The following is a 24,403-nucleotide window of genomic DNA, read 5'->3' as shown; positions in this document are numbered from 1 at the left end:
CCCATTAGCCTTCTTTACCACCTGCTGCACCTGCATCCTTACCTTCAGTGACCGGTGAACAAGGACACCCAGGTCCCGCCGCACACTCCCCTCTCCCAATTTACAACCATTCAGGTAGTAATCTGCCTTCCTGTTTTTGTTTACAAAGTGAATAACCTCACACTAGAGGTGGCAGGGGGAGGGGGAATGGAAATGATTGCAATCGGGTGTGATGGGGGAGGGTTAGATCAGGGAAGGTGTTGCATTTGGAGGGAGGGGTTGGTGCTGTAATTGGTGGGAAGTCAGTCGGGGAAATTGGTGCAATCTGGAGCCGGGGGTTGGTGTGTCTTTTTGGCCAGGCTATGTAGCCCAAAAAAATTTACAAAAAATCCCGATGAGTGCAAAATACATCCGATGCTAATGAATAATTATGGAATAAAAAACTGAAATAATTTTTTATTGCTTCAATGGAATACTCCAAATCTATTAAATTCACATAAATACTGAGTTTATTTTCAAGTGCCAATTCCGACCTGCTATACATCTCAACACCTTTGAATCGCCATTGAAATTGTCAATCATGTAATTCTTGAAACTTTGCCTGGACCTTTCTGGCCGTGCATGCTGGCAGGATCTTCTGGATCTGCAGACAGCACACACCCCGCCGTGGGTTTCCCAGCGTTTAGGCGTGCATTCAATGGGAAACCCTGTTGACAACGGTGGAACTATAAGATCCTGCCATCGGCCAATTATGGACCTTCTCCTCCCGCTGGGCTTCACAGAAAATCCCAACTATTGTTTCTGCACAAACAAAACAATTTAAAATCAGACAATAAAAATGTTCCTCAAATGAAATTTAATTAAGAGAAAACATCTACTTAGACACAGCTGAAGGCACTGGATACTGCAAAGGCTATGGACCCTAACGATATTCTGGCAATCGTACTGAAGAATTGTGCTCCAGAGCTTGTCGTGCCTTTCGCCAAGTTGCTCCAGAACAGCTACAACACTGGCATCTACCAGGCAATTTGGAATATTGCCGAGGTCTTTCCTGTACATAAGAAACAGGACAAATCAAACACAGACAATTATCACTTTATCAGTCTACTCTGCATCATCAGCAAAGTGATGAAAGGTGTCATCAACAGTGCTACCAAGCGGCACTTACTCAGCAATAACCTGCTCACAGACGCTCTGTTCCCAGGATGTAACTGTTGTGCACGCTCCCTGGGAAGCGAACCTCCGGACCTTGGCCCATCTCTCCAGACATCGCCCCCCACCCCCATCCCCGGGCACACCGTGTTCAGGTGATGGGTGTGAGTGAGCACTCAGCAGACAGACATGGGTCAGACTACGGCATGGATTGAGGAACACCAGCACTCAGCTCTCTGCGGGTTATCATCACCACCCTGCCCTCGACAGTGACCCGCCAACAGTGCTGACACAGTCCCAGCACCCTGGAGCGATGATACACATACCCAGGGAGTGTGGGAAATGGGGGTGGGGGGTGGGGTAGGTAGCAAAGATGGACCAGGCTATATCCTAAGTCAATCAGGTGAGTACGAGGGCCTCCTTGACCCCCCGGAATTGCTGGGCCCTTGTGGCTTACACCTGACCTGCAGCTTCTGGCTGGTGCCCCAGTTCATCCGTGGGCTCGACTTCCTGCCCTTGCTGGTCCAGAGCCTCCTCATCATCCTCGCCCTCCTCCTCCTCCTCGGAAATGGCCACATGCTGCTCATCACCAATCTCAGTTTGTTGCCCCGTTGCGGTGCCATATTGTGGAGGGCACAGCAGACCACCACAAAGCGGGCTACCCTCCTGGATGTGTATTGGAGTGCAACAGTGGAGAGATTAATGCATTGGAACCGTATCTTGAGGAGACCGATGCACCACACAATCACACCCCGGATGGCCACTGTTGTGCACACTCCCTCGGAAGCGTACACACACGTGCATAATCTTCATCTGGCTGCCCCACATGAGCTGTAGGTTGTGGGAGTAGAACCTCTTTCTGTTAACGTCGGGCACTCCCAGATGGCCCAGTGAGCGCAGGGCAACATACGTGCCATCTATTACACCTGGTCCTGGGGCATTCCAGTGATGGTGGAGAATCCTGCTGCCCAGGCACCTTGCTGGGCTTGGTCCATGTCAAAGTTGATGTAGATTTCTGCCCGGGCAAAATGGGCATCCGTTACCTGCCGGATGCACCTGGGGGCTGTGGCCTGTGAGATACCACACAGGACCCCGCTCGAGCCCTGGAATGATCCTGAGGCATAAAGTCTCAGGGCTGCAGTGACCTTGACAGCCACCGGGAGAGGGTGCCCTCCTCCTCCATGTGGAGCCAAGTCAGCGAGGACATGACACAGGTGCCGCACTGTCTCCTCGTTGAGGCGAGCACCTGCTGACGTTGCTGCTGTCGCCGTCTCCAGGGCTGGATTCTCCTGAAAATGGGACTATGTCCCCACGCCGACATAAAAACGCTGAAGTTTTGCTCTAGAGATTCATGCAATAAAGTACAGCTAATTCAATGGCCTGCAGGGGGGTGAGCAGGGACCTGGATTAATTCACACAGCTTTAGCTGCTGATACAGGCCACCACATTTACGGTTTGAGTCCACACATGCGCACGGCAGCGGCCGCACCTTGCTCCATGGCAAATGTCATAATATACATCCAGGTATATGATGGAGTGCAGACAGGCAGTGATTGACACACAGGATGGCCAGTGAACACACAGAACACAGCAGCCAATCACCAGACAGGACACGACCACTATAAAGCCAGAGGGCACCAGTTTTCCGTGCTCTTGGGATCCAGCCTCTGAGACAGTCAGAGCCCGTGAGCAGCAACTAGTTCGAACACTATGTGGTAGTCAGATAGTCTGGTCAGGTTAGCCTCAGGTCTCCAGTCAAGTCAGCATAGTGTCAACCCACAGTTAAGCATGTATTATAGTTAGTTGTTCAATAAATCGTGTTGCATCTCTTCAAGTGTTGGAAGCCTGTCTCCCTCTACACTGCATCAAACACAGTCCACATAGACCCAGCATACCCAACACATCATGGTACCAGTGAGTAATGCTGAAGCTTGACAGACCTACCTTGAGATAATCTGCCTTTGACCAGCGATCAGCCATCCGGTAACATGGACAGCGTCCGCCCTCCTCCGCAGCTCCGCATCTCCGGCAACCTCGGTGCAAACTGGAAGATTTTAAAGCAGAAGTTCCAGCTATATCTTGAAGCCACCGACCTCGAGGCCGCATCGGACGCCAGGAAGATCGCACTCTTCCTTTCTACAGCTGGGGACCACACTATCCACATCTACAACTCCCTCACATTTGCTGAAGGCGATGACAAGACAAAGTTTAAAACGGTCCTGCTGAAGTTCGACAGCCACTGCGACATTGAGGTGAATGAGAGCTTTGAACGGTACGTTTTCCAGCAGAGGCTTCAGGGTAAGGATGAACCTTTTCAGTCCTTTTTAACCCATCTCCGCATCTTCGCGCAGTCATGTAACTATGACTCGACAACTAATTCCATGATCCGGGATCAGATCATTTTCGGGGTCCACTCCGATTCCCTTCGCCAGCAGCTCCTAAAAGTTAAGCAGCTCACCCTTACCATCATTATCGAAACCTGCGTTCTCCACGAACACGCTAACAATCGGTACTCCCATATCAGGGCGGCAGAAATGGCAAGGCAAAACCCCCACGAAGTAGAACGGGTGCAGGCCATCAAACAAATGCAGAGCCTGAGTCTGGATGAGAGTGGCCATTTTGTGCACTTTTCCCGGCCTCCAGCGCATGAGTGCCACAACCGAGAGGACAGCGAGACCAGCATGTGCGCACGTCGTTCGACCGCACTGCACATGCGCGGTGGCGCACGGAACGTCCTGACGTCAGCGTCATGACGTGTTCCAATTGTGGCTCTGCCCATTTAAAGCGTCAATATCTGGCAAAATCTCGATGCTGTCTCCAGTGTGGCAAGCTTGGCCACTACGCAGCCCTTTGCAGATCTGCTCCATTGCCCAGCACACAGCGATCCCAGCCACAGCGCAGGAGCGTCCAGTCAGTACAGCAACCCGTGACAGACTCCGACCCTGACAGTCTACCAGATCCCGACACTGAGGGCCTCAAATCCCCATTCCGGGTGTTCTCAAAATTTCTAACACATCTTCCTTCCGAATGTCTACCTCCTCCAGCCTCCCAGCCTGTATCGCACTATCCTCCTCAACAACATGGCCCCTCTCCTTTGTTAACACTGAAGAAAAGTATTCATTTAGGGCTTCTCCTATGTCTTCAAACTCCATGCACACTTTCCCACTACTGTCCTTGACCGGCCTTAACTTCACCTTGGTCATTCTTTTATTTCTCACATAAGTGTAAAAAGTCTTGTGGTTTTCCTTGATCCTACCCGCCAAGGACTTCTCATGTCTCCTCCTAGCTCTCCTAAGCCCTTTCTTGAGCGCCTTCCTAGCAATCTTGTATCCCTCAAGTGCCCTAACTGAACCTTGTTTTCTCATCCTTGCATAAGCCCCCTTCTTCCTCTTGACAAGACATTCAACCTCTTTTGTAAACCATGGTTCTCTCACTCGACATTTCGTCCCTGCCTGACAGGGACATACATATCAAGGACACGCAGTATTTGCTCCTTGAACAAGCTCCACATCTCAATTGTGCCTATCCCTGACAGTTCCTGTTTCCACCTTATGCTCCCTAATTCATGCCTAATTGCATCGTAATTACCCTTCCCCCAGTTATAAGCCTTGCCCTGCCATATGTTCCTATCCCTCTCCATTGCTATAGCGCAAGTCACCGAATTGTAGTCACTATCTACAAAGTCCTCTCCCACAACCAAATCTAACACTTGGCCCGGTTCATTACCCAGTACCAAATCCAATGTGGCCCCGCCTCTTGTCGGTCTATCCACATATTGCGTGAGGAAGCCCTCCTGCACACACTGGATAAAAACAGCCCCATCCAAACTATTCAAATTATAGTGGTTCCAATCAATATTTGGAAAGTTAAAGTCACTCATGCCAACTACCCTATGACTACAGCACCTATCCAAAATCTGCATTGCAATCTTTTCCTCCACATCTCTGTTACTGTTTGGGGGCCTATAGGAAACTCCTAACAAAGTAACCACTTCTTTCCTATTTCTAACTTCAGCCCACACTACCTTAGTAGATAGATCCTCCTAAAACTGCCTTTCTGCAACCATTATACTATCCTTGATTAACAATGCTACTCCTCCACCTCTTTTACCACCTTCCCTAATCTTACTGAAACATCTAAACCCCGGAATCTCTAACAACCATTCCTGCCCCTGTTCTATCCACGTCTCCGTAATGACCACAACATCGTAGTCCCAGGTACCAATCCATGCTTCAAGCTCATCAACCTTATTCCTGATGCTCCTCGCATTGAAGTAGACACACTTCAAACCATCTTCATGCCTGCCGGTCCACTCTTGTGACCTTGGTACCTTCCTCGGTAGTGCATTACCCTCAACTTCCTGAACTCCAGCAATTCTATCTCCTGGACTACAAATCAGTTTCCCACCCTCCTGCCAAACTAGTTTAAACCCCCCCCCCCCCCCCCCCCCCCCCCGAAGAGCTGTAGCAATTTTCCCTCTCAGGATATTGGTGCCCCTCTGGTTCAGGTGTAACCCGTCCTGTTTGTACAGGTCCCACCTTCCCCAATTATCCAAGCAACTGAAACCCATACGCCCGTTGAATGTTTACCATTGCCTATCCACCGTCATCCCTTTAAGTAACCTTCCCCAATCTCTCATAGCCAACTCGTGCAATCGTAGTTTCCTTCATTTGGATTCAGGACCCTAGTCTCAGAATCAATTATGTCACTCTCCATCTTAATGAAGAATTCTATTATTTTGTGGTCGCTCATCCCCAAGGGGCCTCACACAACTAGATTGCCAATTACTCCTTTCTCATTTCACAATACCCAGTCTAGGATGGCCTGCTCTTTAATTGGTTCTTCAATGTATAGTTCAGAAAACAATCGCGCAAACACTCCAGGAATTCCTCCTTTATTTGACTAGCCCAATCGGTATGCAGATTAAAGTCATCCATAATTGCAGTTGTTCCTTTATCGCATGCGTCTCTAATTTCCTGTTTAATTGCCATTCCCAACATCACCACAATAGTTTGGGGACCTATATACAAATCTCACTAATGTTTTTTTGCCCCCTGGTGTTTCTCAGCTCTGCCCATACACATTCCACATCGTCAGAACCAATATCATTCCTCACCATTACTTTAATTTCTTCTTTAACCAGAAATGCAACCCCACTGTCCTTTCCTTTTTGTCTTTCCTTCTTAACTATTGAATACCCTGAATGTTCAGCTCCCATCCCTGGTCAACCTGCAGCCTTGTCTCCGTAACCCCAACTATATCATTCTCGTTTTCATTTATTTGCACGCTGAATTCATCCACTTTATTGCGAATGCTCCTGCATTAAGGCATAAAACCTTACGGTTTTTTGGTCTTGTTCCCATTGACCCCACCACCGCTTGAGATGTTTGAGGATTCTATGACTTAGGGAACGTTGCTGGCTACATTGGTGCAGTCATTGATCTCCGTGATCCGATGGAGCGTGGGCCGTCGTCCCATTTCATTACTGAACATAAATTCAAAGTTGTTGGCAAAGTATCTTGGCTAGGTGCATACAGCCCTGCTTCCCGGAGATCATGGCCGGGATTCTCCAAAATCCTGGCCAAGTGTTGACGTCGGTGTCAAAACCGGCACGAGCGATGCCGGCGTCAACGGGCCTACAGGCCCAGGCATTCACCCCTTCCTAGGGGGGCTAGAACAGCGGCGGAGAGCTGTGCGCTGCTCCGGCTCCAAAAGCTGGCCCGCCACGGCTAGCGCAGGTCCGCGCATGCACGCCAGGCCGTCTCCGCGCCGGCCCCAGGTCAATATGGTGGAGCCCTACAGGGGCCCGGCACGGAAGAACATAGCCCCCCCCTCCCCCCCAGAATGAGCCTGCCCGCCGAACGGTTGCCTCCGATCGCGGGCCCGGCCACCGTGGAGGACCCCCCAGAGACTGCTCCCCCCCGGCCCCCCACCAGGATGGCCCCCGCAGCGAGAATGCTGAGATCCCGCCGGGTAGGACCATATGCAAACAACACTGGTGGGACTCGGAGAATCGGCAGCGGCGCCTTTTTCAAAGCCCCCCAACTGGCGCCGCAGCGATCGGGCCGGAGAATCGGCGACCCGGCGTCAGAGCAGCGTGGTGGGATTCGCGTGCCCCCCCCCCCCCCCCCCCCCCCCCCCCCGCCGATTCTCCAACCTCGTGTGGGATCGAAGAATCCCGGCCCATATTAGAGGAACAGGCAGGATTTATTAAGGGAAGACCAATGTTGGCCAATGTTCGGTGTCTGGTTAATGTTGTTTTGACCCCTTTCCAGCCCCTGAGCGGAAGGTAATTTTCTCATTAGATGTGGAAAAGGTGTTTGATAGGGTGCAGTGGGCAATTTGTTTGAGATTTTGGGGAGGTTTGGTTTTGGGCCTCGATTTATATCTTGGATCCAACTCTTATATAGGCCACTGTCCATACAAACATTTTAAGCTCAAAATACTTCCAACTGAGGAAAGGCATGAGACAGGGGTGTCCACTCTCCCCACCATTGTTTACCTTGGCAATTGATTCTCTGGCCATAGCATTGAGGACACCTGTGAAGTGGAGGAGGATACAGAGAGGGGAGAGGGAGTGGAGGGTGTCATTATATACGGATGATGTGTTGCTGTAAGTGATGGATCAGCTCTTGTGCAGAGGAGATAATGAAGCTGCTCGAGAGGTTTGCATCCTTGGATATAAATTAAACTTGGGCAAAAGTGAATGTTTTCCAGTGAATCTCCCAGGGAGGGGAGTTGATCTGGGAAAATTGCCTTTTCACTTGGCCAGGTCCAGCTTTCATTATCTGGGAGTCTGGGCAGCCGATGATTGTGCCTCTCTATAGAAGTTAAATTTTGGGGACCTGGTTAAGGCGGTGAAGGCTGACCTAAAGAAGTGAGATGGGTGGCGAGGCGGGGGAATATGGAGTGGAGAGGGAATGGGGTGGGGCACCGGAATGGTGAGCGACGGCTGAACTGGGATCACTGGCCCAAACCCAACCCCACCGCCCAACCATCTCTGCTCCGCCCCCACCGCCCCCTCTGCAGCCAGCCCAGCGCATGTCTCACACCCGTCTGACAGAGCACTGAGGCAGATTGAAATGTTATGAACAGGTCTATTGTGAAACAGTGAACACAAATATGTACACAGGTTTGTGCCCTAGCCCCCATCGCTATACCGTGTGCTGCACCCGTGCCAACTTAACTGGTGTCTGCCTTTCTGACGTTACGGGCTGCCCATGATATGCTTCAGGGACAGGAACTGGAGTCCAAGGTACTGTAATGTTCTGGCTCCTCCACTGCTAGAGTCACCGCCACGGGCCACCTTGCCTCCTCCTCCCTCGGGATGCCCGATGGCCCTTCGGCTACTCCTTGGGACGGGGGCATGAGTGGAGCTAACCCGTGAGGCTCCCACGCCACCTGGTGTTGCCAATCCTGGAGGCCCGCTCCCGTCTTCACCAGGGTTTTGATGCTCGTAGCCATGGATGACAGGGCGTGGACCACCAACCCCTGGGACTGCGCCGCATCACCCAGTGACTGCCACCACCATCTGGGTCTGTGCAAAGTCAGCCAGTGACTGCGCCACCTCCCTCTGTGCCTGGCTCAATCAGCCAGTACCCAGGCAATGATGCCATCAGCCATGTCCCGCTGTGCCTGGGCCACGCTCTGGAGCGCAGCTGCAATGTCATCTTTGTCCACATGAACCTAACTATAGATTTTACCCTTTCAGGCACAGAAGCAGTAAATTAAATCTACTTAAAACTATACCTTATTTCTAATGCTTACCAATAAAAATATAAATTCATTAAAACCACCTTTGTTTTCTAAACACATGAAGTTCGTCAGCACTTTGTGTTTTTGTCCTTGCTGGGTCCTTTGGCTTTTTCAACTGCTTTTGCAATGTTCCCGATGCTCCATAAATTTCAGGACCATTGTAGCTGAAGAGCATTGAGATGGTTATATGTTTGTACATGATACATATATGCAAATGTTTTTCTTTTTGTCTTTCTAGTAACTAAATCAACAGAGAAAAGAAATGAAAATGAAAATCGCTTATTGTCACGAGTAAGCTTCAATGAAGTTACTGTGAAAAGCCCCTAGTCGCCACATTCCGGCGCCTGTCCGGGGAGGCTGGTACGGGAATCGAACCATGCTGCTGGCCTGCTTGGTCTGCTTTATAAGCCAGCGATTTAGCCTTGTGAGCTAAACCAGCCCCTTTGTGAGCTAAACCAGCCCCTTTGTGAGCTAAACCAGCCCCTAAACCAGACTGGTAGCCAGACCATAATGTCAAATTGCTAGGTTATGCTGACAGCTTCTGAGGTTCGAAGTCCTATCTCCACCAATTTAGCCCGTGGAGCAGGCTGGCATGGAGCAAGTTGGTTTCCAGCTGACTTTCCAGCTGGGGGGAGGGGTGGGTGGTGATGACAAGACGTGAAATGCAGCCCTCAATTCTGATGCAGGTTTTTGCAGGATCATTGACCAGAAACGTTAATCTTGTTTCACTCTCCACGGATGCTGCCAGAACAGTAATTCACACATTCTCTGTTTTCAATTTCCAATTTTCAGCATCCACAATGCTCTGTGTTGTCGATTGGTTTCACGTATAAGGTGTATCTTTCTGCACTATCTTAAAAATACCTGATCAATTTGACTCTCGTGGTTGCTGCATAAGTGGCATATTCGAGATTTCTTCTAACTACATGATGATAGCTGCAAGAATCCAAGGTCACCAAAAAGAGGAAGTTTAAATCTACATTTGAATTCAATCGAGGGGAGGTATTTCCATTGACACAGAAGCAACATACACAGCTTTGAGATTTGTTTTGAAGAATAGCTGCAAGGAAGACCATTTCCTGTTTAAAGTTATCAAGTAATTGTGGTTCTTGCAAGTTGGAAATATCATACTTTTAAACTCAAATGCTGAAGCTTCACTGAATATTTTTTTTAGGTCACACTGTGAGCGGTGGACTGATATATTGTTGCTTGGCACCATGACTGTGTCGTTCAGCCTTCAGTATTGTCCTCCAGGTATCAAGCTGTGTGGGTGCAAAGATGGCTGATAAGTCTTATCTTAGCACAGAAAGTGCAATGGGCACGGCAATGGGCTGATAGGCAGTTAGGGACAGTGTGGTGGTATGATTTGCATAGCTGTCTGCCATTGGTGCAGAACACCGGCTTACCATTGGCCCTGGTTGGTCATGTGCCTCTCGACCGATTGGTTGAGACCAGTCATGTGACGGCTCTCCGATTGGTCGAGAGGCTGAGTTAACCACGCCTCCATACCGAGGTATAAATAGTCAGAACGCCCGGCGGTCGGCCATTTACTGTAGTCGACCGCAGGGCTAACTTCTAGCTTATTAAAGCCTAACTTTTGTACAGCAACTCGTCTCGCGTTCGATTGATGGTTCATCAGACAGTGTTCTCATGGATTTTAGGACAACTTGCGATTGTTTTGAGGTGACACTGTTGTTCCTCGGAAGCTGATGCGCTGTTAGGAACTTTTTCAGTCTGAGCGGTCCTGGACAAGGTTTTCCCATGATGCAATATCAATTTTGAAGTCCTTGAGGGTGGCTTTCAGAGGATCCTTGAAATGTTTCTTTTGGCTGCCACGAGAGTGTGCTCCGTTCTACAGTTCAGCGGAGAAGATTCGCTTCGAGAGTCAGTAGCCAGGCATTCTGGTGACGTGTCCAGTCCATCGGAACAGTTTTTGTCATAACACTATGAAAATGTTGACTATTCCGGTTCTCCCGAGGACCTCTGTATCTAGGACTATGTCTTGCCACGTGATGTTGAGGAGATTGCAGAGACAGTAAAGATGGAAGTGATTAATTTTCTTTGTATGTCTCTGGTTCTCACCCGAGTAGAGGAGAGTGGAGGGGACGACTGCTCAGTAGACTTTGAGCTTGGTTGTTAGGCTCACAGCTCTATGTTTCCATACAGAATCATGAAGTCTTCAGAAGGACACACTGGCCTTGGCAATTGTGCCATCGGTCTCACCATCAATATGAACACAGCGTGAGATATTCGAGAGATAGGAAGGTGAACTTGTCCATAGCAGTCAGCATCCGGTCATTTACTCTCACTGTCAGCTCTCGATAGAGCTTTCCTCAGGGAAATTGGAACCTGACTTCTGTCTTCTTTGTGCTGATGGGGAGACCGAAGTTATCAGGATGTGGAAAACAGGTACATAATGTGCTGCATATATACCTCACTTTCAGCGTTTAGTGCACAGTCATCAGCAAATAGAAAATCACAGAGTCTGTCAACAAGGACCTTGGTCTTGAACAAGAGGCGTTGCAGATTGAAAGGTTTGCTGTGCATTTGGTAGTTGGCATCTATGTCTGAGTCCTCATCCTGGAAGGTATCAGTGAGCCTGGCTGAGAACGTGACGCTGAAGAGGGCAGAAAAGGGAGGGGGACCATCGACATCGTGTTTGCTGCTGGCCAACTGCAGAGGAAATGACAAGGAGAAAATGCTGACCTGTACACCACCTTGTCAACCTAACCAAAGCTTTGCCACTGTTAGCTGTGAAGAGCCCTGGAAGATTATGAGCAAGTTTGGATGCCCAGTCAAGTTCACTCAGATGGTTCGACAGTTCCACTTTGGCATGCAGGTCTGCATCCTTGATGGAAATGAGACTTTGGGCCCCCTCCCTGTCACCAATGGAGTGAAACAGGGCTGCATACCATGATTGTAGTGCCAGTGAACATGGCAGTCTGGATACTTATGTATACATAACCATCAATATTTAATATGGCGACATCCAGAAAAGAAAATGTCATTATTTTGGTCATCTTGTCAGGGTTGAAAAGCTACAAAATCTCCCCTACAGAGCAAAGTGGAGGGGGCAGAAAGAGGGATCAACCTGGGAGTAGTTGAATGACGGACGTCACAGAGTGATTGCAACAGAGGGTCAGTGGATGTGTGAGGATGGCTCAAGCATGGCCTATCATGGCAGCAGATCTCCTGGCAGGACCAGGTCCAAGCAGCAGCGGCATACTTCTGAAATCATATTGGAATATGATAACAATGTAAAAAATGCGTAGGTCTTGCTCAGCATCGTCATCCTCATTCACTTGTTCTTCTCAATAGCCAAGATGATACCATCTGCCCAGAGCTGGTGTCCACTAGGTGAACGAGGCAGGCACCTGGAGGGAGGGGGTGGGGGGAAAACTACAAGCTTTTAAAAAAAGCAAAAAGACAGCCAGATTTCTTTGACGAGCAAATAGAAAATTGTTTCCACTTTCCAGCAGATGAAGTTATTCATACTAAAAGGGAGAGATTGTGTCCATTACTCCAGAAGTGATTTCCTTTTAGTAATAGTGGCATTTTATCTTGATCACCTTAATAGCCTTTTCAGATGAATTGAGGGGCTCGCCCGGCCACTTTAGCATGGTCACCGTGACCTTGCATTAATGCACCCACCATCCTTTAATTAGGTGTAAATTGTGGCAGTTTTTACTTACAGTTAATGTGCTATTGAAAAACAACAAATCTAATGCAGATTACACACAATACTCTGATAAATATCTCACCTGAATTTTTTTTAGGTGTCTCTGTTGCAAAACTCAATCGCGTGTTTGTCATTTATTTCTGTTTAAAATGTAGAGTTGAGACAAATTAATACAATAAAGGCAGATGCTACTGGATTTAGTTACACGGGACAGAAATGAAATGCAAATATTTCAAATTGAGTTTTTGACAAGTCAAGGAACTAAACAGCAATATTTTAGAAGGATAATATGGAAGACAGCTTTTCAATCCTGAGGTTGTTGTCTTAGTGCAGTAGTGATAGAACTTGGCAAGTCTGATACAACATTTTGAGATCTCATGTTAAATGGCAATAAACTCTCTGTGCCATAATCTAGTTTAGCTAATATATTAAAATGTGTGCGTGTATAGCTACCAGTATGTATTCATTTGCTAGATGAAGATGCAGTGTTACATTTTTCTTTATGGATATTCCAGACTCAAGGGGCTGGATTCTCTGTTTTTGGGACCAAGTCCCCACACCGTCGTGAAAACTGTGGGGTGGGATTCTTCCGTTCCCGGCGGGGCGGGGGGGGGGGTCCCGGTGGGACGGAGTGGCGTGAACCACTCCGGCGTCGAGCCGCCCCAAAGGTGCGGAATCCTCTGCACCTTCAGGGGCTAAGCCGGAGCCGGACTGGTTTGCACCCCGCCGGCCGGCATGAAAGGCGTATGGTGCAGCGCCAGCCGGGCCGAAGGGACTCTTCCGGCCTGCGCGGGTCCGCGCATGCGAGGGAGTGTCAGTGGCTGCTGACGTCATCCCCGCGCATGTGCGGCAGAGGGCTACATGGCCGGTGCGTAGGAAAGGAGTGCCCCCACGCCACAGGCCTGCCCGCGGATCGGTGGGCACCGATCATGGGCCAGGCCACCGTGGGGGCACCCCCCCGGGGCCAGATCGCCCAGCGCCCCCCCCCCCCCAGGACCCCGGAGCCTGCCCGCGCCACCAGGTCCCCCAGGTAAGGGGGGACCTGCATAGAACGAGCGGGACTTCAGCCCATTGCGGGTTGGAGAATCGTCGGGAAGGGCCTCTGCGAGCAGCCGCCGACTGACACGGCGCGATTCCCGCCCCTGCCGGATCTCCGGCGCTGGAGAATTCGGCAGCTGGTGGGGGCAGCAATCACGCCGCCCCCCGGTGATTCTCCGACCTGGCGGGGGGTCGGAGAATCCCGCCCCTGGTCTTTTGTGCCAGGGGAACTGGCATCAAAAGGCCACACATTCGCCGTTTTGCTGGGGCCTAGCAGGCAGCCGTCATAGAACCCGCAGCTCTAGCTGCTGATATGGTCCCCAGCACCTCCGGGTCAGCGGTGGCCTTCAGCGGACTCAGCCTGCGGACCTGAACCGGCAAAATAGTGCCCCATATCGGCTGCTTGTGTGCCCGGACCGCCCGCACACATTACCCTCAGACCCGAATGAAGCCCCCCGCTGCCCGACGATCGGTCCTCCCCTGACTGTGGCGGCCCTAGACTGAGTCCACAACCGCCTCGCGCGGTTCCTGGATGGTGGGACCGTGAGAGATCCATACCGTCGGGAATTTGGCCGGTCGGGGATGGAGCATCACGAGGCTGGTCTCAGACAATGGCCTGAGGCGGTGGATACTCGGTGTGGCATATGCCGTTTTCGGAGGGCGGAGAATCGAAAAACCAGTGCCGCTCCCGATTTCGTACACCAAAACAGATTCTCCACCCTGTCGCCAAACGTGATTTCGGCATCGGGGAGCGGAGAATCCAGTCCGAGATTCTTTGCACCAACAATCTAGTCAGGTGGACATATTTTGGAATTTACAAAAATTTCAGTGTTTTTTGTAACTTATTACTTGTACTAGAATCATTGTTGACTTCCCATTTAGATCTTTTGTTCCATATGACCACAAGGGGTTTGGGATCCAATGTCATATTAGTGAGGTTAAGATATAAACATGGAAAGGAAGAAGAACCAGGATTCTTTAATAGGAGTAAAGGAAGCAGAACTGTCACGTTTCAAACCAGAAAATCAATAGCTTCAAATTACAATTCGGAATTCATCACTGTCAAAGAAATCGATTTTTAGACTTGCAAATATTTTGAAATGGCAGTACATGGCCAGATAGTGTATAACATGATGAGGCTGCAGAAAAGAAACATCACAAGTAAATGTATTGGGATAGTTTCAGATGTTATATATTTAATAACCATTTGCACATTTAACAGCAATGATTGGGGCACCCCGGGGGAATTGATGCATTTACCAACACAATTTCATTCGGGTTGTAAAGAAAAAGAAGATGATCTACGAGAAATTGTCCCTGGAGCAATTTGAGTTATATCTTAAAAGGACCAAACATTCTGTTACGATATCATCTCTAATTTGACCTGTTCAATGATAATACATGTAGCTGTCAATTGCACATTTGATCGTCCCACATGAATTATTTAAAAAAAAAAATTTTTTATTCTCCTTTTTTACATTTTCTCCCAAGTTTACACCCAACAATAAAACAATAATCAGTAACGAATGTAATGTCAATCCCCATATCAATAACAACCATCCCATCCTCCCACCAAACCCCAGAGATTAGCCCGGAGGTTAACATAAACAAATGACAAAAATGAATCAGGAATCGCCCATAGCAACCATTAACACCTACAGTGCCCCCCCCCCCAACCCCCCTCCCCCCACTAATGTTCGATGAATTGTAGAACCTAGAACCATCCTTCCCCTCAGTTCAAATTTGACCTTTTCAAGCATCAAGAATTCAAGCAGCCACCAGCCCCCCCCCCCCCCCCCCCCCCCCCCAAAACCCATGCCAGGGCACAGGGTGGAGAGGTTGATCTCCACCCTAACAGGATCCGCCTTCGGGTGACCAAAGAGGCGAAGGCTACAACATTTGCCTCCGCGCCCATTTCCAACCCCGGCTGTCCCGATACCCCGAATATGGCCTCCCGAGGGCCCGGGTCCAGTTTCACATGCACCACTTTAGAGATTACCCTAAACACCTCCTTCCAGTAATCCTCCAGTTTTGGACAGGACCAAAACATATGAACGTGGTTTGCGGGACCCCCGCAACACACATCTTCTACCCCCTCAAAGAGCCGGTTGTCCCACATGAATTATAAGGATTGTAAATGCCACCATTGCTTAGTCCATGAGTACCTCTCCCAAAGTCCAAAATTTCAAGTATTTAAGGTATATAATTTGGATGCAAAAAAAAGTTAAGTTAAAAGTTTTGCTGTTGCTAAAGGTAGTGGTCTTTTCAGCATGACTGGGAATTGGGTAATACCAGTTAATCAAAAATGGCAGTTCTGCATTTTCAATCAATCAGCTCCTGGTTGATTTCACAGTGATACTGGTGTTGAGGTTTCACGAGAGGTGGGGTTGTGGGAACAAGGGAATCTAGTGAGCGGTACTGAGGATACACAGCGTTGCAGAACAATGGGAGGTTAAGAAAAGGGTCTGGACTCTCCGATTCTGGGACTAAGTGCTGACACTGGCGTGGGAACGTTGGTGTTTTACGACCAAAAAAAAGGCGCAAAACGGACACCAATCCCTCGTCTAGTTGGGGGCTATCAGGCACGCAGCGTAGAGCACCCGGCCCCACTGCAGATACGGATGAAGAATTGCTGGATCCGTGGCCATGCATGCGCACGGCGGCAGCCTGCAGCGGGACGAGCCGTGCAACATGGCGGCGGCCACGCGTGGACCCGGCCTGCCAAATAGTGACCCCCTTCGGGCCAGGCTCACCATGTCCGGACCACACCCACCAGTGCCCCCAGCCCCCGCCAAAGACCACACGCAACCAACACCGTCGGGAAATTGGCCCATTGGGGGCGGAGCATCGGGGAGGGCCTCAGGTGACATCTTGAAGCCGTCCATATGGCGTACTCGAAGAGTACTCCACTGTTTTGGAGGGGACGGAGCATCGCAAAAGCGCTGTCGTCCCCAATTTTGACGCCAACGTGTATTCTCTGGCCGATCGCGAACGTGATTTTGATGTTGGAGACTGGAGAATCCTGCAAGAAGAGGGGCAGGTCAAGGACAACAACTACCCATTGTGTAATTCATTTTCAAAAGTTAATTGGGGGTGTTGTGCTGAAAGCTAAAGATTTGTCTCGGGCAGGAAGTACCCTATGCATCTTCCACTGGGCACAGGATAAATCATGGAGTGAAATGCGTAGACCGAGTGGTCACGTGAGAATGTGCTGAAGTGGTCACGTGAGAATGTGCACTGCATCCTACAGAGACCACTAACAGCCAATGCTCCCCAAATAAACTCCACTGAATTTTGGAACTTTACACATGCGGGACTTTGAGCACCCTACCCAACCGCACACCTCCACCCTATCCCCATAACCCAGTAACCCCACCCAACACTAAGGGCAATTTTGGACACTAAGGGCAATTTAGCATGACCAATCCACCTAACCTGCACATCTTTGGACTGTGGGAGGAAACCGGAGCACCCGGAGGAAACCCACGCACATACGGGGAGGATGTGCAGACTCCGCACGGACAGTGACCCAAGCCGGAATCGAACCTGGGACCCTGGAGCTGTGAAGCATTTGTGCTATCCACAATGCTACTGTGCTGCCCATTGCTGTCCCGTGCTGTCTCAGTGCATCTCTATGTTATCCTCTAAATTACACACAGTGTCCATATCTGAGCTGGTGACTGCGAGTGTGAAATCATGGTGATGGTGCAACTTCATTATTCCTGTCTTTTTGCTGTTCCTCTGGTGCCAAGCCAGATGGCAATACTTTGGTGTCTGAAAGCAGAAAGGCACAAGAGTAAGAACGTTGCAAGGGTACGATGCACCTTTACATCATCTGCAACTTGTAAATCAGAAGAGATTGTGGGAAGAGGGGGCAGATGTGAGCAGATGTTTGAATGAGGACAAAGTTATCTTCAATGGTTTCAGCCTCGCCACATGAAGAATCCTGTTTTGGGCACCATGAAGTTGGCTTCTTAGTCTTGAGTATATTAACAAGAAATCTTTATTAATAACACACAACCACATACAGTAGAGGGTATGGGTATGGAACTGATTCCATCCTACGTCTTTATACATCTACGAAAGTAGAACTTCTACCTTTTTGCTTCCAGGCTCTTCTCTCTGTGGAACCTTTTCTTTCTGGTGAATCTTCTTTTCATTTGTAGATTCAGTTGAGAGTTTGTTTCAGTTCAGAATCCGGTGGAAGTGTCCTTTTTCTAAGTTTTTCTGTATTGGTGTGAAGATGAGGGTTTTCGATCCGGATGCTGCCTACATGATGAATCCTGCTTTGAACATCATGAAGTAGGCTTCATAATTTTGAGTATGTTAACATCAAGTCTTTATTAACAACTCATGACTATATACATGTATAAAGTAGAGGGTACAGGCATGGAGCTGACTCTACCAGAGGTCTTTACACACCTCTGTCCATCTCTGGATTGCCCCTGGCTCTGGGTCATGTGCCTTCTCAAGTCACTGAGCAGTGCTAAGCTGAGTCCCACATTAACCTTGCATGTACCAGACCCTATTACTACATCACTGACCACAACCTGAACAATTGGTGCCTCAATAAAAGGCAGCACCATCCCCTTCTTAGGTCTCAGGGCCATTTAGGCAGGTTGGTCCTCCTCTGGTTAGCACCTACTGCCTGTTGTGGTGTGCAACCTTGGGCAAAATTCTCCGATGTCCGTCGCAATGCCCGGGACCGGCGGCCATAAGCGGCGCTGATGACTCCGGCGTCGGGCCCCGCAAAACATCGCGTATCCTCCGGGCCCGAATGGGCCAGAAGCGGCGTTACGCAATTCACGTCGGTTTCACCCGCTGCGGAAGTGGCGCGTCGGTTGACGTCGGGCGACTTCATCAACACCGCCCGGCGAGACATCACATAAAGAGCCCGCCCCCAACCCACCGGCACTCGCAGTTTGTCAGTTCTCTCTCTCTTTGTCAATTCTCTCTCTCTTTGTCAGTTCTCTCTCTCTCTTTGTCAGTTCTCTCTCTCTTTGTCAGTTCTCTCTCTCTCTTTGTCAGTTCTATCTCTCTTTGTCAGTTCTCTCTCTCTTTGTCAGTTCTCTCTCTCTCTTTGTCAGTTCTATCTCTCTTTGTCAGTTCTCTCTCTCTCTTTGTCAGTTCTCTCTCTCTCTTTGTCAGTTCTCTCTCTCATTGTCAGTTCTCTCTCTCTCTTTGTCAGTTCTCTCTCTCTCTTTGTCAGTTCTATCTCTCTCTTTGTCAGTTCTCTCTCTCTTTGTCAGTTCTCTCTCTCTTTGTTAGTTCTCTCTCTCTTTGTCAGTTCTCTCTCTCTTTGTTAGTTCTCTCTCTCTTTGTCAGTTCTATCTCTCTTTGTCAGTTCTCTCTCTCTTTGTCAGTTCTCTCTCTTTGTCAGTTCTCTCTCTCTGTCAGTTCTCTCTCTCTTTGTCAGTTCTCTCTCTCTTTGTCAGTTCTATCTCTCTTTGTCAGTTCTCTCTCTCTTTGTCAGTTCTCTCTCTCTTTGTCAGTTCTCTCTCTCTCTTTGTCAGGTCTCTCTCTCTCCCCGGCCTGTCACCCACCTCCACGCTGAATGGCGTCAACTATCAGCACTGGTTGACGCCGTTAAATACCTACTTTGATTAACGCCGACATGACCCGTGGCCACGTCGGCGGGTCTTCGGCCCATCCGGGCCGGAGAATAATGGCAGCACATAAAACCGTTGCATCCCGCCGGCCCCAGCCGTTCTCCGAGGCGGGCGGCGGGATTGGCGGAACACCGGCTTCTGGCGGGTGGGAGAATTCTGGATATGGCGGGAGCGGGATTCTCGGCGGCCCCGGGCGATTCTCCGACCCTGCGTGGGGTCGGAGAATTTCGCCCCAGGTCTTTCAAAAGAGAGAGATAAGTGTGACAGTGGATGTCATGCAATATATCTGAGTAATGTGGCCATTATGGTTGAATAGCTGGCTGTGTATGAATTTGTAAAATGTTGGTGTGCAGAACATAAATAACATCACATTAAACAAGCGCAGTTTAACTCTGCTTCCCAATCTCCATGCTTATTTTCAGGTGTTATTAAATTTAACCACTCCCCTCATTCTTTTTGTCTTCTCATTGACCAGTTTGGGCCACATCTTATAAGAGTGGTTTTGCTAATTTGTCAGGTGAAGAAGCCACCATGCTGGAACCCAGTGAAGCTGTGGAAACAATTATGGATAAAATTACTTTTTTTTCCCTAGAATTATGTCATGGATCCTCTGGGGGTAAAAGTGATTGTAATGTAATTGAATTCCATGTTATGTTTGAGAAGGACATAGAATCATGGTTCCTTGAGTCCAAATTATAAATCTTAAATTTAAGCAAAACCAATTACTGATTTATGAGGGGAGAGCTGACTAAGGTGGATTTGGTAAATAGTCTGTAAGGTATGGTAATAAATAAATGGTGGGAAACATTTAAACATTTAAAGAAACAATTCTAGTCTTATTTATTATGTTCTTGTGATCTTCTATTTTCAGAAAATAAAATGACAGTTCCAAAGACGAAGAATCAAGCATTCTATCCTGAGGGATTGTGTGTAGGTGTTATTTCCGGAGATCTTCAGCAATATACTGTCACATATACATCCAGGGGTGAACAGGATAATTGAATGGATATGTCAGACAAAGTAAAATCATTCATACAAGGCAGAAAACAAAATGATGAAGGAAGTCAAAATGAAATGACTCTCTGATCATTGAGAAGTAGAATAATGCAAGAAATGTATCAAATACAACATTTTAAAGGTAAAATCTTTGAGAATGATGAAAGAAAGTGTATACATAGAATGAACCATTGCAGAATCATGAAAGACAGCTGATTCTAAAATGGATCTTCAATAGTTACTTGGGGTTTCCAAGTGGCCCTATACTGTCTACATTATTTAATTATGTCATGAGCGACATCAAAGTGCATTTTTGTTAAGTTTATTGACGCAATGTGTTTGGTTAGTGAGTGACCTAAGTGCTGATACAATAAACAAAATAATAAAGAAGCAAAATGATTTGCACCTTGCACCTCATACACGTGAGGCTGAATTTTCCGGCCCTTCCCGCCAGTGGAACCTTCCAGTCTTGCCGATGATGACCCAGCAACGGGTCCTCTAGCGGCAAGGCTGGCGAACAGTACAAAACACGTAGGCATGTTGGAACCGGAAGATACCACTGCCAGCTAATGGTGAGATGCGTCTGCCACCTAAAAACACACCAGAAGGGGTGGCTTAAATCTGGCCCTTAATGTTACCCCTGTTCCACATATAGGAGCAACCACCTCTTACTGGGTGAGAACTCAGTGACTGTATGAGCCTTGGAGAATGCCACATGATTCTGGACCTGAACTAGGAAATTAAACTAGTTGGATTCTGACTGAGATTGTGAAAGTATTTTTTTTTTTACTTCGTCAAGCAATATGTTCGCAACATTAAGCGTTACTCAGTTCATAGAATTAAAGAATTTACAGTGCAGAAGGAGGCCATTCGGCCCATCGGATCTGCACCGGCCCTTACAAAGAGCACCCTACTGAAGCCCACGTATCTACCCTATCCCCGTAAGCCCCACTTAACATTTTTTGGACACTAAGGGCAATTTATAATGGTCAATCCACCTAACCCGCACGTCTTTGGACTGTGGGAGGAAACCGGAGTACCAGGAGGAAACCCACGAAGACACGGGGAGAGCATGCAGACTCCACACAGACAGTGACCCAAGCCGGGAATTGAACCTGTGACCCTGGCGCTGTGAAGCAACTGTGCTACCCATTATGCTATCGTGCTGTCCAACTGCCCAACTGCCGTTTGACAGTTTTACTTGGACCGATTTGCTATTTAAATAAACTCAGCTCACTGGTTGACTGAGGATAATGTGAAATGGTTGACTGAAACTTTTGCCTTTTACAAACAGTAATGCTGCAAAATGATTGGTGGTTTGTTTGCTCCAGAATGACGGGAGCGATTTTGAGCCTGCACTCCCCATCCGTGAGAAACTTGCCACGGGTTCAAAATCCAGAGAGAATCGAAAACGTGATTCTCTCCGGCGCATTGGTTTTGCAATTTTAACCTTCCCTCGCTGGTGGAGTAATGTGGAATATACTGAGGGAGCCCGGAACCTCATTTTAATACATTAGCGCATCAGCATGTCATTAGTGAACATTCTTTCCCGATCTTCCCCGAACCCCAGCCCACAGATTATTCACTGGGCACTGACGCCATTTACAACAGGACTACAAAAGCATGAACCTGCCAGTCTCACGTCCAAGGGGGAAAGCAGCTATGATTCTCCAGGGTCAGGCTGCACTGGAGAGGATGTGGGGGACATAGATAAATTCTACTTGGGGCTAGGGGTCAATCACTCAATCTCAGGGGGAATGGTCACTAGCAGGCCTTGCTTTAAGGGAGTCTGGAGGCTGGCATTTTTGCATAGCTTCCTATGTGCTCCTTACTGGGCTTGTGCTCAAATCATCACTGAGGGAGTGTCCTTCCTTATTGGGAGATGGAAATTGGGTGGGAGGAGCTGAATACAGAGGGTCATCAAAGGGGGGGGGAGTGGCTGTGAGCTTCTGGGGGGGGGTCCATGAGAGGCCAGGCTGCAGGGCATAGCGCGGCTCTCAGGAATGGGTTGCGTCCTAACCTCATGAAGAAGGAATACCCTCTCACTTTGGGAGACATAACTGAACAGTGAGTAGAACCCCACGCTCAGGTAGCACTCTGAGCACCAACGGGTTAAGCTCTATTGAATTTCAAGTCCATTTGTCTCAAAAGTTTGTCTCTCAGGAATTAATGTGTAGAGCTGTGAAATGGAGAATGAGGGTGCCCTCTAGATATGTGCTTGTCATGCTAATTGCAGGCTTCACTCTAGTCAGCTGTGCCTTGTCTGTCATAAGAGCAAGTCATTTTCTTGATATATCATTTTACCCTTCATTGACTTGTCAATTATGCCAATGAAATATGCAGAGTTAAAGTTCACTGCCACTGATTGGAGTCTCAAGCATTGAACTCAATACTCATACAAGAGCTTACATCACACAAGATACACTGATGTGAACCCCAATGCAAGGCTTCATGGTGAAGTCCATTATCACTCACCCTGTTATACACACAAGAATTAGAAGCAGGAGTATGCCACCAGACCCTTCAAGCCTGCCTCCTCCATTCATTATGATCATGGCTGATTTATACTGATCTCAACTCCTTTTCTGTGCCATTTCCCCATAAATCTCAATTCCTCGATTTATCTAATATTTATCTACCTCCACTTGAAATATTTCTAATGATCCAGTCTCCACCACCCTCATACGACAGAGAATTCCAGAGATTCACCACCCTCTGCAAGAAGAAATTTCTATGCACCTCAGTTTTAAATGATCGGCCCTTTATCTTGTAGCTATGTCCCCTTGTGCAAAACTCCCCCACTAGTGAAAACTAGTGAGTGGGCTTGACATCTACCTTGTCAAGCCCACTTAGGATCTTATATGTTTGAATAAGGCCACCACTCACTCTTCTAAATTCCAAGGAATACAAATCCAGACTATTTAGTCTCTCTTGATAGGACAACCCTCTCATCCCAGGAATTTTCCTGGTGAATCTCCTTTAGAATGACTCCAATGTTACTATATTCTTTTTTAGGTAAGGAACCAAAACTGTATGCAATATTCCAGGTAAGGCCTCAATAACACCCTGTACAATTGCAGCAAAACCTCCCTATTTTTAAATTCCAAACACTTTGTAATAAAGACCAAAATGCCGTTTGCCTTCTTAACTACTTGTTACACCTGCCTGCTAGCTTTTTGTGATTCGTGCACTCGAACACCTAGATCCTTCTGCACTTCACTCACTTGCAGTCTCTCTCCATTTAGATAATGATCTGTCTTTTGATTCCTTCTACCAAAGTGCATGATCTTACACTTTTCCACATGAAATTCTATTTGCCAGGTTTTTACCCAGTCATCTAATCTATTTATATCCCATTGCATAATCACAATATCCTCATTACAACATGCCCTTCCACCTATTTTCGTATCATCGACAAATTTGGAAACGTTACATTCTGTTCCATCCTCCAGGTCAGTAATGTAAATAGTGAAATATTGTGGGCCAAGAACTGATCCCTGCAGTACTCCACTAGTTATTCTTTCCACTCTGAAAAGGACCCATTCATTTCAACTCTCTGTTTTCTATGTAACAGCCAGTTTTCAATCCATGCTAACACGCTTCCTCCAATTCCATGGGCTTTTACTTTATGTACCAGCCTTTTATGCGTCACTGTGTCAAATGTCTTTTGGAAATATAAATACACTACATCTACAGGTTCCCCTCTTTTTACTTGCCCTGTTACATCCTGAAAGAATTCAAGCAAATTGGTCAAACATGATTTACCTTTCATAAAACAATATTGACTAGGTTTGATTACATTCAGCTTTCCTAAATAATTAGCGATTTTGTCGTTGATGATTGACTCCAGCATTTAGCCAATAATAGATGTTAAACTAACTGGCCGATAGTTCCCTGCCTTTCTCCCTTTCAGAACAAGACAGTCTCATTGGTTGTTTTCCAATCTTCCGGTACCCTCCTGGAATTCGCTGAGTTCTGAAACATTTCAACCAATGGGTCCACTAACTCTGCAGCTCACTTCCATTAAAACCCTAGCATGTAGTTCATCAGGTCCTGGTGCCTTGTCTGCCTTTAGCCCCTTGAGTTTCTCTAATACTCAATGCCTTGTGATTGGGATTTTCGTAAGTTTATAGGTCATGACAGGGGGCATCTTTGAGGTGCCTGTGAGAATGCAGACAGGAGACCCATGCATCCA

General features: G+C 48.0%; 1 long non-coding RNA gene across 2 annotated transcripts in view; it reads left to right on the top strand.

Annotated features, from left to right (window-relative positions):
• The window catches only part of LOC119977819, a 62,868-nt gene extending 42,055 nt beyond the window's left edge, over positions 1–20,813 (top strand). For both annotated transcript variants that reach the window (XR_005463283.1, XR_005463282.1), the window contains exon 3: positions 20,084–20,813. This is a non-coding gene — a long non-coding RNA (uncharacterized LOC119977819). The remainder of the gene's footprint in view (positions 1–20,083) is intronic.
• Positions 20,814–24,403: the final 3,590 nt, after the last annotated feature.

The sequence above is a fragment of the Scyliorhinus canicula genome, chromosome 14, assembly GCF_902713615.1.
Source record: "Scyliorhinus canicula chromosome 14, sScyCan1.1, whole genome shotgun sequence".
Taxonomy (NCBI): domain Eukaryota; kingdom Metazoa; phylum Chordata; class Chondrichthyes; order Carcharhiniformes; family Scyliorhinidae; genus Scyliorhinus; species Scyliorhinus canicula.
The sequence above is the reverse complement of the archived record's forward strand: the minus strand, read 5'-3'. Positions and strand labels throughout refer to the sequence as shown.